This window comes from Oncorhynchus kisutch, linkage group LG7 (assembly GCF_002021735.2).
Source record: "Oncorhynchus kisutch isolate 150728-3 linkage group LG7, Okis_V2, whole genome shotgun sequence".
NCBI classification, from domain to species: domain Eukaryota; kingdom Metazoa; phylum Chordata; class Actinopteri; order Salmoniformes; family Salmonidae; genus Oncorhynchus; species Oncorhynchus kisutch.
The window spans coordinates 21,635,360-21,649,957 of NC_034180.2; the positions used below are offsets into that span (position 1 = coordinate 21,635,360).

The following is a 14,598-nucleotide window of genomic DNA, read 5'->3' on the forward strand; positions in this document are numbered from 1 at the left end:
AGTCTTTTTTATCCACTCTGGAGATTAGTGAAACATAATGAATTTTTGAATAAAATGGAAAAGGCATTAATGAAAACTTCCCTAAGATAACTTCTAAAATAGATAAAAGGTCCTTTAGGAATTATGACATTATTATGTGACAAGGTTTGGAAGGAGAGCACACTGTTTCCTGATTTAATCCATTTTGAGGAAATAATTGTTCACCGTTCCTCACCTCAGTTACGGCAATGCTACAAAACCACATTGGGTAGTAAATAGCAATTAAACATTTCTCGGGAAATATTAATATAATCATGATGTACATCATTTAGCCACACAACCGCTAAAAAATCTATACGTAACTACCCTAACAGGGTAAACTAGTGGTTAGAGCGTTGGACTAGTAGGTTGCAAGTTCAAATCCCTGAGCTGACAAGGTACAAATCTGTCGTTCTGCCCCTGAACAGGCAGTTAACCCACTGTTCCTAGGCCGTCATTGAAAATAAGAATTTGTTCTTAACTGACTTGTCTAGTAAAATAAAGGTATAAAAACAATCAAATACAATTCCATTTATTAAAAGGAGATTGCTCTGTTAATTGAATAATGGCACATTGCATCCTCAAAAGCCCGTAGCAAAGTGATCGCTTAACGAACAAACTGATTTAAGGTTATCGTTATCAGTTGCACATGGATATCTGAAACAGAAATCAACAGGCTAATTAATTAGCTATGTTTGGACAGATGAGAAGATTATTGCTTGAATGTCTATATGGCGATGCTACACAGTTATCCTTAATACAGAATTGTCTTGTAAAGGACAGATGAATATCATCTTAAAAATACTCCGCTCTCCTAGCTGAGCAGTTTATTAACAATTCTTAGCTAGGTCCACATTACCATTCAAATACACACGGTCATCAAAATACCTCTGAGACCCACTCAAACAATAACACACTATCTCTCTGTTCAGTCTGCTTTTGTGTTAGGACCAGCCTCCCTCCACACTCCTTGGCATGGGAGACTGTAAAGGCAGAAGGCACCTGAAGACTTTCTGACCGGGGCCCTGGAACCCGATCAGCTGACCCGTTCCAAATCCACCCCTGAACCAGGCATGGAAATAGCCCAGGCACCAGTGGGGTGTGGGCCTGGTTGGTGCGGGGTGGGCACGGGTGCAGGCCGCGGGTAGGCCCTGGCACAGGGCGTGGGCAGGCCTGGGTGAACACGTCAGGTTGATTTATGTGACGCCTGGCCCTGCCTGACCCCTGTTTGTGGCCAAGCTGGCTCTGGCAGAGTCTCAAATGACACCCTAACCACTTTAAAGTGCACTATTTTTGACCAGAGCCCTATGGGCCCTGGTCAAAAGAAGTGCACTATAAAGTGAGAAGGGTGCCGTTTGGGACACAACCGCTGTCTGGCTGGCCCTGGCATGTTTCTCCTGGCTGGGATTGGGCTGGCTCTCCATGTCTCCTCTGGCTTATGTCCACCTGTTCTCTCAGAGTCCACCACACTCGGCCAAACCCTAGAGGAGGAGAGGATGGAGAGAGAGGAGTAGGAGAGGATGGAGAGAGAGGAGGAGGAGGAGAGGAGGGAGAGAGAGGAGGAGGAGAGGATGGAGAGAGAGGAGGAGGAGAGGAGGGAGAGAGAGGAGGAGGAGAGGATGGAGAGAGAGGAGGAGGAGAGGATGGAGAGAGAGGAGGAGGAGGAGAGGAGCAGGAGAGGATGGAGGAGGAGGAGAGGAGGGAGAGAGAGGAGGAGGAGAGGATGGAGAGAGAGGAGGAGGAGAGGAGGGAGAGAGAGGAGGAGGAGAGGATGGAGAGAGAGGAGGAGAGGAGGGAGAGAGAGGAGTAGGAGAGGATGGAGAGAGAGGAGGAGGAGGAGAGGAGGGAGAGAGAGGAGGAGGAGAGGATGGAGAGAGAGGAGGAGGAGCGGAGGGAGAGAGAGGAGTAGGAGAGGGTGGAGAGAGAGGAGGAGGAGGAGAGGAGGGAGAAAGAGGAGGAGGAGAGGATGGAGAGAGAGGAGGAGGAGAGGAGGAGAGAGAGGAGGAGGAGAGGAGAGAGATACAGGAGGAGGAGAGGATGGAGAGAGATAGAGGAGGAGGAGAGGATGGAGAGGAGGAGGAGGAGAGGATGGAGAGAGAGGAGGAGAGGATGGGGTTAGGTGGGGGATGCCAACGGCTCTAGGTCATTGATCACAATTCAGTTGTAACTAATGCAAAAAAAAAAGAGATGTTGGAGTAAAGGGAAGGAATTGGGGTTGACCCATGATGGCTTGCCCAGACTAGCCTGTCCAGATGGCTGCTGTATGACCAGAGGTCTAAACTAAACAATAGAGTGACTGACTGGATAACTCATCTATCAGGCCTAAGGTATTGTGGAATGTGTGGTGAGGAATGTATTCTGTGTTACAACTGGTGAACTGTGACCTGGGCTTAAGGGTAGACCTGCGAAGCATCACATGTAGTACTGTGGAGGGTGGACACAGATCTCCAGGAATACATTGAGACATGCTTTGCATGGCATGTTGTTGTAAGTGGATGTTTTCTTTATTTTTTCAGAAAGAGTTCAGTAGGCTTGAACTGATTTCAGCAGTTCATACACCAGATCAAATGTACACTTCTCTCGCTCTCTCTCTCTCTTTCGTTGTCCTGAGAAGTTTGTCCAATTGAGACAGGATGGGTAGAAGGAGTCAATGATTAAACTCTCTCCCATTCCCCTCTCTCCCATCTCACCCTCTCTCCCCTCTTGTTCCATGGCCCTACCTGCTCAGCGGGGGTTCCAATTAGATTGTCTGGGAGTTCCAGAGGCTCGCCCATGTGGAAGGAGATGAAATGGAGGGAATCACTGGCCATCGATACCTAATTATAAGACTATAGGGCAGCACTAACTTTCAATGATCCCTTGCACTGGGTTACTGAGTGACTGGGCCCCTCCATTCTCTGCACTCTATTGTTTTAAGGACAATAGTTGGGTGATAGACCACAAACACATGGTGAGCATCACGCTGAGACGATACCACCGAGGAGTCCGACTTTACATTTGAGCGTCGCTAAAACTGTGCATTTACATGGTAATTCCATAGCAAACACATTTTTACCTTCGATGAAAACACATTATTTAGCTTCTATGATTGTGACAGCGGCTTGGAGTTTGTATGATTTCACATGGAAGGTTTTTTTGTGGAGTAAACAAACAGGAAGAGGGACCGATACAGATGCTGTTAGCAGGACGTTATGTGGCTCGTTACAACATTTACATTTCTCACGTGCTCAGCAGATGTTTAGCTTGAACAACGGTTATGAAGATCAGACCATCCATTTGACCCCCCCTCCTTCATATTACTCTGGAGAGAATGGGTGAGGGTCAGTATTTCCATATCTCCAAGGTAGCCACCCTAACATGTACATATCACTAATCCCGCGTCTGCATTATTTAATGTTACACACACACACACACATCAGTTTCACAACGCATTACTCTCGTATTTCCAGTAGGAGACATGGTTAATTAGGTAGGGGCGACACGTATGGCTGCAGGCTTTCATCTGAAGAATTATCTCAGGAGTTGAGACAGACAGCCGGGTCCTCTGACTGGGCCCTGAACCAACCACCTTCTACAATCTTTCAACCTCCTCCCTTCTCCTACCTCCCTTTCCCCCCACGATCACTCATATTACACAGACTCCCAAATCATCCAGATACAGGTCACACACTGATGACTTTCTACCAAGGACCCGAGGTGTCCTGTAATATGCCTGAGAGTGACGCGTGGCGCAGGCCTCCCTTGACACTCTGTTAATTTGCACATCAATAAGGAGAGGAGGAAGGCTTTGACCCAATTAGAGGAGAGGAGAAAGGGATGAAACAGCTTCCTGGTTTACTCCTGATCATCCTCACAGGGGAGGGGAGGAACGGCACTCTGTGCCGCGCCACGGCAACCGTCCGTCTGCTCCCACCTTCCGTGTCACCCGCCGGGAGTGACCGGATCAGTTCCGGAATCCAGGGTTAGCCAGGGGTCACGGGATGAAAGGAATGTACTGCTTAGCCAATCAGAAGGCTAAGGACAGGCTGTGTGGAGTGGTGGAGGAGAAGTGGCCAGGAGGCAGAGAGCTGTGTGGTGCCACTGCCAGAGAGAGCCTGACCTGGTCTGACCCAACTCGAGCCGACTTCATCTTGAGAGACTCCCTGTCCTTCACCTAAACAGAGCAGTGGAGGGGAGAGCTAGAGGAAGAAAGGGATAACAAAGGAGAGAGAGAGGGAGAGAGAAAGAAAGAAAGAAAGAAAGAGGGGGAAGAGAAAGAAAAAGATGGTGTAGCGAAAGAGAGAGGGACCGAGTGAGAAAGAGAGCGACAGAGAAGGAAAGAGACTTCTCCAGACTCCATGCCTTGTTAGATCTATCATTCCTTAATTAATAGTGTTTTTCCGAAGACGTCTGAACTGTGTCATATCCGTTATTGGAAAACCCAACGCGGTTAATGAATCATTTTCATTTTTGATCCATTATATCATGCTAGTTGATCTCCTCTTTTCCGCGCCGCTGAGTGATAGCGTCGTTTTCTGCCCCTCGATCAAATTTAATTTGGCCTTCTATTATATTACAGTGTTGCGACTGAAGTGTCAATTTTTGTCAGGCAATTAGGAGCTCTAACCTGTGAAGCTGAGTTTGATAGGCATCGTAATTGGATTGTTTCAGCAATAGCTTGAAACGCTTTTAGCTTTTTTTTTCTCCCTTCTTCCCTCCCTTTACTCTCCCTTCAAGTCCTCATCTCTCGTTGGCTTCTGATAGTAACTGTCTATATGTGTAACTTCCGAACAAACAAAAGATTTGAGGGATAGAGGGATAGAGGGAGTGAGTGGGCTTTCTGGGAGTGCTTGCCTATGCAGAAACTCTTAGCCTTTGCTGCTTCATACATTTGCATGGATTTTGAAATGCGCCCATGCACCAGACATTTCCGCTACTGTGGCAGATATTTGTCTGTTGGTCTTGACCTCCTACTGAAGAGGAAATGTCTGTGTTCAAAAAGTCCTCACCTTTCTGGATGGTAGATTAGTCTGCCTCGATTGAGAACAGAATCATATATGATGTATTCATTCATTAATCAGGTCAGGGCAACTTTCTTTCTTCATTTTTTTTTAAATGAGATAGTGGTGGACACTTGTAGAATAAATAGTTATGATGAACTTAAAAACAGACAAATAAAAATTGATTGCATAAATCACCGTTCCCTGTTTTTTCCTCAGGTATAAAGGGCAGAAGAGAGACACTCTGAAGATGTGGTGGCCAGTGTTTGGCTCTACTGTAGCAATGCTCTCTCTCTCTCTCTCTCTGCAGATGCCTGTGATTGCAGCTAGCGCTGTAGCTAGCCCAGCCCTCACAGCGGGAGCATTAGATTAAAAATGACAAAGGCTTCGAGATGCACTCTTTCTGCAGGAGATGCAGGTGTCTTTGTTACAATGCACTCGGGTTAGCAAAGGTGCTCCTTCACTAGTAATTACCTGCAGTTTTTTACCACCCACATTAAATGAGTTTTTCTGCAGGAGTCCCCAACAAACCAATAATCCCACTAGCACAGTAGGAGAGCTCAAATTATACATTTGCTCGAATGAATTCCAGGTTGGAATGGGGAGAATGGAGGGGGGGAGGGGGTGTTCTGATTACAATCATCTCTACGTTTTGCTCGAATGCAATTGATGTAACTTATTTAGTTTGTTTCCCCCCCAGAAACTCAGGACAATGCTGAGCTAAGGAAATAGTACATATTCTTGTATGTATACCCATCCCTATGGAACTATTTTCTTTCATGCCCTATTGTGTGTTTTTAAATCCTCAGACACATGCCAATCAGAACCCATTGGCTGTGTGGCACCTTGTGACACAAGGACTGGGAGAGGAGTTTTAAGGACTAGCATTTACTTGACGGCACTCAAAGGCAGTGTAGAGTGACTGGGGTAGAGGGGTGAGGGGTAGGGGGATAAAGGGTAGGGGGATAGGTTTTTTGGGGGGGTGGGGGGGTGTGGCTGTTTGTACTGGGTCTGTCCTCTCTGAAGAGTAGGCCCATCGCCCCTGGCAACACCTGGGGTGACAATGGCCCTGGTTGTGCCCTGGGGAGCAGTGATGTCATATCCCCCAGAGTTCTACCCTGCTCCCTCCCTCCCTGCGCCCTACGCCAGGTTTGGCTTTCAAACAGGAGCCAAGCGAGGTGGGACCAACATAATGTAGAGACAAAAACACGCAGACACAGACATGCACTCACACACACACACACACCAACGATGACAAATGATTTTATGTCGTATGACCTTGTTCTGTTTGTTTGTATGCAGTCAGATTGTTTGTTTATGTGTATAAAACATTTTGGCCGCACAGTCAATGTCAAGAATGAAACTCAAAACAAAGAACACAGAATTGTTTCAACTTATTGTTAAGATGAAGTTATTTTGCAAACAACAATTATAGTTACACGTAAAGGAGATGAAAGTTACACATTTTAGCTGATATGTATGAAACCCACTTAAGTGCAGTAATAAATGTTTTTTTTTACAACATACTGTAGCTATATGTGCTTCTAGTCTTTATCTTGCAGTTAAACATGGTATAATGTTTGGCAGTAAAGTGTTCGAAATATAATCAACAACAAATAAATAACAGTTATTTGTGGTTTACTTTAACCCACCTGCACAAAAAGTTGTTAAAATCTTCTAATTTAGCAGCACTGAAAAAACACTTTGTTTTCCTCCACGGTAAGTCTGCGAGAGCAGGATATTTGTGTGTGCTCCTGAGTGTGTGTGTGTGCACCTTTTTCATACCAGTGGAGGGCAGAATTACATTTCATAAATTAGAGCTTCCAGACGTTGATTAGAATGCAGCAGGAGCGAAGACGGAAGGCGCCTCCGCTAAATGTTGTTGATCTCTTTCTGATATCACTGACTTTCTTCTTCTTCTTCATCTTCCTCTACTTGTTCTTCTTCATCTTCATTTTCCTCTTCTTCCTCTTCTTCTTGTTCTTCTTGTTCTTCTTCTTCTTGTACGTCTTGTTATTCTTCTTCCTCTTCTTCTTCTTGTTCTTCTTCTTCTTGTTCTTCTTGTTCTTCTTGTTCTTCTTCTTCTTCTTCTTCTTGTTCCTCTTCTTGTTCTTCTTCCTCTTCTTCTTCTTGTTCTTGTTCTTCTTGTTCTTGTTCTTCTTTCTCTTCTTCTTCTTGTTCTTCTTGTTCTTGTTCTTCTTGTTCTTCTTTCTCTTCTTCTTGTTGTTCTTCTTCCTCTTCTTCTTATTGTTCTTCTTCCTCTTCTTCCTCTTCTTCCTCTTCTTCCTCCTCTTCTTCTTCCTCTTCTTCTTCTTCTTGTTGTTCTTCTTCTTGTTCTTCTTCTTCCTCTTCTTCTTCCTCTTCTTGTTCTTCTTCTTGTTTTTCTTCCTCTTCTTCTTCTTGTTCTTCTTCCACTTCTTCTTCTTGAGGTTCAGTTTCTAGTATGTGCTGTTGATCAGGTACATGTGTTGGATGGAGGACTTCGGGGAGTGTTTGGTACTGTAGATCCTACTGGTCTACGACTCAACACACCTCCACCTCCAATGTGTGAGTGAAAATGAAAGATTATTTAGCTACTATTTTACTTAACGTTCAGTCTACATTTAACCTCATATTTGCTATAACCTATACCTCCTGTTTTCCGAAGGAGAAGGTGGTGTTATAGTGAAGGCCTGTGAGGCTACAGTCCAATGGTATCTAACCTACAGGGACCAGACAGCTCTGTAACAGTGTTACTGTGCCCACTATCCCCCAACATCTCCCACCATCTACGACTCACATTAACCAAATTAGCTGACAACCAGGGAAAACCCGAAGGATACACCTTCTCTCAAATTGTTTCTTACCCACATCTTCCCTTCTAGTTGATCTCTTCTAACCCCGGTCAGGTAGGCACGCTAAACAGTATTTTCGGTGTTCAATCTGCATCAGTGACATCATGCAACATGGCACCGGTGCTGCTGCTCATTTCTTATTGGATAATCTGAAAGCAAATAACGGCAAAGAGCCAGTTGCATGGTAATAAATAGAATATGCCAATCAAATTAAGAATGTGTGTCAGTTTGGACAGTGCTGAGAGTGATCTGCCATAGGTGGAGACTGGGGGTAGCCATACCTCATTTTATAGGTCATTGGTCTCATTTGTATGTGATATTCTCTCAGGTTTGAGTGCAGACAAGAGAGAGAAAAAGAACAACACACTTTATCTGTGAATATGCAGTTGCAAGTGAAATGTAATGTCAAGGGGAGGGGTGGCTTTCATATTTTTGTTTGAGCACGTGAAATTAATACATTGATGCACACTTTTTTCTAAATTGTAAGAAAGCAGTTTATTATATAGCATATTATAATCCGTGATTATCACAGGCAGGCACTAAAATGTCTTCTCCTAGATTTCAATCATTTATAACAGGAAGTATTGAAACTACATGATGGAACCTCCAAATATGGGTGCCTGACTATGATCGCTACGAGTGTCAAACGCTATCGTCTCTACAACCAATATAATATTATAAAATATTGTGACTAGCCCAGAATAATTCATTTACAATATGTTATAATCCAATTACAATCATTGTTCAACCAAATCAATAATTGATGGTTAAATAACTGAAAGAAGCAACCACAAAATCAAACCCACCAAAACAAACCCAATATCCCAAAATACACGCGTTATCACAAAGAAAGAACTCAGATTATCTGACAGCTGGATTTAATCCGAGTGAATCTATCATCCAATCGGTGTCAGCCCTGAAACTAAGCCTTTAGCTCTTCATTGGATGATGAGGTGTGGAATAAGCCATTTCATGTATTTGCTGCAGGGGTGGAAAATTACGACAGTTTCCCATCGCAATTAACACATACTTCAACCATCTCCTCCATGTTCACTTTTATCTTCACTAGAGATCACACTATGCAATCAGTCTGTACAGGGAGTAGAGAGAGAGAGAGAGAGAGAGACGGGGCTGTCCGTTCCTGTACAGAGACTGACCCCGTGGTGGACATGGCAGCGCTGAAGATCAAAAGCCACTCTTTAATGAGATACCGAAGGAGGATGAAGGAGGGAAATCCTGCTGTGTCCCAAATGGTACCCCGTTCCACCTATTTCCTTTCATAAAATGGGTCAAATGTAGTGCACTATATAGGGAATAGGGTGCCATTTGAGATGGTGTGAATACTGACATGTTTTTATTTGATAATTTTTTTTCTTCGTATCACAGTGCTGTAAGCAACGCTAAAGTAACACTGAAGTTCCCCCTCTTCCCCCAGCTCTGACACAGGAAGGATAAGAGGTTGACAGTATGTACGAAAAAAAGAAAAAAAGAAGGTTATTTTAAAACAATGCCATCTGTCAAACTGTAATCTATGAACTATGGAGCTCCAAAACTATACATTCCTTCGTCCTCCTCAACTTGTTTCAGCATTGTTTCTTTACAGGGCAGCCAACCAGAGCATGCTTTTTTATGACATCAGCAAAACTATTCTAATCAGTCATTGTGAATTATAAAGAGCTTTTTCATTTTTTGTTGCTGGTATGCGGGCAGGGACAGGGACAGGGATGTCTGGGGAGTCTGGCATGATGCATGGTGTACCTGTGAGAATGTGATCTCCCTAGCAGTTATACAATGACTAATCTACCTACGTCTCCCAGCCCAACAACGGCTCCTCATTAGAAACGTGTTAAGCACTCGCTGTAACGTTATAGGTTTCCTTCAAAGGGTAGAAAGAGGGGAGGTTCTGCTTGTTTGTTGTTGAGACTGTCGTACGAAGGAAGGAGGAAGGAAGGGGGAGAAAACATACCTAAAAACATGAAAAAATGTGCAGCGTGACAGATGGATGGTGGAATGGGGATAAAGGAAGACAGGCAGGGGAATGGAAGGGAGGATCAGCTGTACGACGCTGCTGTATTCTAATGGGTATAGAGTGACGATCCCTCAGAGTGACACCTAAAGTTGGTTTGCTAATTTATCCACATTGCGCCGACACCAGACAATGTGTATAGAAACATTCTTATCCATATTGCCATAGTGACACACCCAGGTACACGGAAGTGTACGCGTTGAGGCCTGCCTCCAATTTCACTTCTGAATGTGTGACATGCTCAACGTGGTGATTACATGAAACGCATTTTATGGCTTGGCTCTTGTGAGAGCAAAGGTTGAACATGCAAGTAAGAGTAGCCTCATTTGTTTGGTATTCATTTAAGTTTTTCCAATTGAGATTAAGCTGAAACAGCAGATTTAGCTTGAGAGCAAATATGTATTTCCGTTGTTGGACACATGGAAAAAGAATGTCAATTTTGCCACAGCTTTCAGCAATGTGTGTTTGATTGAGCCGAGGCATATGTGTAGAATACAGCTGAGCCATGTCTGGGTCAGAAATATCTTCCTCTGCCGATACAGCCCACTGGGCACACACTGGTTGAATCAACGTCGTTTCCACGTGATTTCAGTGAAATCACGCGGAACCAACGTGGAGTAGACGTCGAATTGACGCCTGTTCCATTGTGGAATGGCTCTGTTTGGGCCTAGAAGCCCACCGAGGAGACAGCTGCACTTGAAATAAATAAAAGAGGAGAGGAGGCAAGAAGCAGAGGAAGAAAAAGAGGAAGAAATCAGCGAGTTGCGTATGAACCCCATGTTTTGCCATCCTTTCATCCACGTTAGCATATTCAGCAGGGAGCGAGGCTTTCATAAGTGACACCTTGCGCTTCCAGAGGGTCTGCGGTGCGTTTGAGTGCCTCTTATCTGATGGCAGGATTGTGGGGGGTTGGTGTCTCGCTGGGTTGGTGCTGGGCAGGCACGGATGGGGAGGGAAAGGAAAGGGGCGAGATCTATCTGTCCCCGATGTGGCAGAACTTCTTCCTTTGTTTGTGGGGTTAGCGTAATTGGGACAGTGTGTCTGTGCCAGTCCCATGAGATGTGTGAGGTGACTTCCTGACTGCCTGAGCGTAATTTCCCCTCGTCTCTCTCTCTCTCTCTCTCTCTCTCTCACTCTGTCTGACACAACATGGCCGACACCGTACGCCCCCGCTACTCCTTCACCCTGCGGCTTTCACTTTTCACTTCCTGCCTGGCTTCCACCCGAGCCCCAGGTGCCCCGTGTGACCCGCTTGCCCGCCCACCAACTACCATGCCCTGCCACCGCGGAGGTGTGCCCACCTGTGCTGTAGCTGCTGCCGAGGGTGGCATGGTTTGAGTTTAAGGATGATGACAGGATGGGTGACATTATGCACCCTCCTCCTTCCTTCATCTTTACCAACCCACAACTAACCACGTCAGTATCATATTGGCTCCAGCTGGAGAGGAGGAGCAGGAGGAGAAGGGGAGAAATGTGAACTGTTCTTTTACCCGCTCAACCACCCACCTCTCTCTCAACACACTCCTCATCTTAGATACATGCTCTCTGTACACCACAAGTTATCTACCAGTGTGCCGTTGTGCAGGAATGTGCAGGGGTGTGTGCATGTACTTCATGTTGTGATAATGTTAGCAAACACATACGTTTTTACGTTTTGTGGAACAGGTTAAAGGTATGAATAAAATATATATGTGTACTTACATGTGTGGTTATTTTTTTTAGTAGAGGCTACAAGTAGTATTTATATATAAGCTGATAAAAATGGCCAACTGTAAAATGCTATAACTTTTCACTACAATTGCTTGTTTTTTGATGTTGTTTTTTTTAACAACTATTTGTATTATTATTGATTAGATGTTCTTCCGTGTAAATGAATGAAACATTTAAAAATGTCTTAAACGCACACAACAAAAACAAATATTAAAGCGCCAGCTGCTTAAAGTTTTGGAGACACATTCATAATGGTTTGTTTGTGAATAATGTTATTTTTTCTTTACACATGTTAGTTATATTAAACTGAATTACGATTGCATTACAGAATCATAAATCAAACCAAATTGAGTTCAAATCAACATTTTCTTATCATTATTTCTCTACAATCTTTCCCGCTTCATCATTGAACAAAAGAAAATGACTCCAGTAGACTGACTCTGCATGCAACAACAAGTAACTTCAGGAACACTGTCTGAGACTGGAGAAAAAAATGTATCGTGAAAGAAAGTGCATTCATAAGTAGGGAATCGAACAACAGAAAGAGAGAGAAAAAGAAAGTGAGAGAAAGCAAGAAAAGTAAGAAAAGCCAAAGAAAAGGAACAGTCCACTCAGGCAATGACCCAATTAACATTCCTGTAAACAAGGCCAACAAAGACTGTATTTGAATAACAGCGTCTATGTACGTCTACGTGGAACTTACCAATTATTCTGGAATCGTAATCAGTTTGCGGGGAATCTCTCTTTATTTAGCATCAGACTCTCCCTGGCTCTGAAGACTGGCTAGTACACAACTCCTCTCGTGCCAACAGCACAGAGAACGCAGAGAGAGAGAGAGAGAGAAGCCTTTGTTTGCTCTGATTTGATAACATATTGTAATCCCAATTGCTTTAAATAATTTATCAAGTGTGGGTTTTCCTTCAAATAAATGGCTTTGTGTTCAGTGAGGATTGATTCCATTAGTTGGTATGTGTGCACAATGAAAGACAAATAATAGAGAGAAGGGTTACATTTGGTGGAGTTCAATGTCCAAAAATGTAGAAATTATACTTACCAAAGTAAAGAGTTAGGTATATTAATAATAATCTAATAGAAATACTACTGCTACAACTACTACTACTAATATTCATAATAATAATAATACATAATAATAACTGTTATCATGAATTATCATTCATATTAAATGTATAGAAAAAGTCCTAAAATGTACATGTATAGACAGACAATCGTCTTTACATGTTCGAAAACTAGCATGCGTAAACACACACACACACACACACACACACACACACACACACACACACACACACACACACACACACACACACACACACACACACACACACACACGCACGCGCACGCGCACACGCACACGCACACACACACTCACACGCACGCACACACACACACACACACACACACACACCTCACTATCACTGTAGATGCATCTCTCTCTCCTCATGTTATTTCTGCAGCTGATCGACTCAATTAGCTCAACACACAAGTGCATAATTAATGCCAAATATGATATGCTGCTCCCAACACGTCTTAAAGTATATCTCAAACACAACGTAACGACAGCATGTGGATAACTGCCTTGAAGCTGTTTCATACAGGGGTAATGTAATATATTGTACTATATCAAATATAGTCAAATATAGTATAGTACAAATATTCTGTAATTTCAACTATATTTCTGAATAAATAGTTATAATTTTCATCAAATATATACGTTAATTGATTAAAATGGCAATATTTATACGTGTTCACAGTCACTCATCAGAAAATTACTTCTGACATATTTTTGATCACAATATATACATGCATAAATAACATACGGTAGCTTATTGTGACTCACCATACCTCCCACTTTTCTATCCACCTGACTACTCAATGTCAAAATATCATTTGTATGTTGTTTCCATAAATTAGCAGAAACTTGTATTGTCTCTGAGATGAATGCTGGTCTCAAATGAGACAATACAAATAATCATACAATAACGCAAGTGTTTTCAGACACTGATCTTAAGTTTTGATGTGCCCAAGTCCGTAAAATTCTCCAGTACCAATTCTCTATTCATTTCCATTTCAGATAGTAACGTGGATATGTTCTAGCAGGGACTCAGTTGACCCCACACTTCCTCTTCTACAGTGACACTAATGTTTTCACGAATGTAAAACACATCTTCATGCAAAGCCCTGGTTTTAGCAAACATTCACAACTGACTGCAAGTTGCTACTGGCGCATACAGTACCTCAAGCATTCTCTGAAGTATAGAGTCACTGTTCTTCTCACCCTGTGCATTTTTACACTCCCCCCCCCCCCCCCCCCCCCGATACTATTAACTTTAATGTTGCAAGGCATCCCTTCTTTATTTATGGAGAACTCAAAATTCAGGGTGCTATAGTCATGCATTGTTAATTGTTAATGCAAAATGCTTGTATCAAACAACACTGATCTTTGTCGGAGGAGGAATTCTGTGGAGACTGTTGGAATCAGGAATGCTGTCTGTCAAATAATGAGACAAAAAAAAAATAAGGTTTGGAATTGTATTTCCTAAAGTAGAGCACACATAAGCGAACCATGCTCTTTATGGAGGGATGTTAACCTGCCTATGCCTGCCGTCCCTCAAATCAGACAGAATGAATCCAGTCCCACTTTGTCAGGGGGATAAGCACCATGGTTAGAATTTTGCTGATTTTCATATAATGACTGGCAGCCGTAACACCTGTCACTGTGAAATTCATAAATTAGTATACTCAAGGGAAACAAATTGCTTTGTTGATGCAGAACTGTATAAAAAAAACACCAAAAAAACGCTTTTGACATTGACTGCCTGCACTTTCACAATAAATATTGTTATTTTATTTTACGTGCTACAATTTACAAAGATTCATGAGCATAACCCAAGGTGACCATGAAACAACAAATTTAACAGTATAATTCAGAAGGAGACTTTTCTGGCTAATGTTGTTATACAGAACGTGTTGTTATCTGTGTATGTTTGAGCATATCTGCATACATGCAAAT

At 43.1% G+C, this 14,598-nt stretch overlaps 1 long non-coding RNA gene across 1 annotated transcript; it reads right to left on the minus strand.

Annotated features, from left to right (window-relative positions):
* Positions 1-536: 536 nt before the first annotated feature.
* On the minus strand, positions 537-12,455 carry LOC116374683 (uncharacterized). Its single transcript, XR_004210591.1, has 3 exons — positions 12,271-12,455; positions 7,844-7,980; positions 537-1,499 (listed from the first exon to the last, which is right to left on the minus strand). It is a non-coding gene; the product is annotated as an uncharacterized LOC116374683 (long non-coding RNA).
* Positions 12,456-14,598: the final 2,143 nt, after the last annotated feature.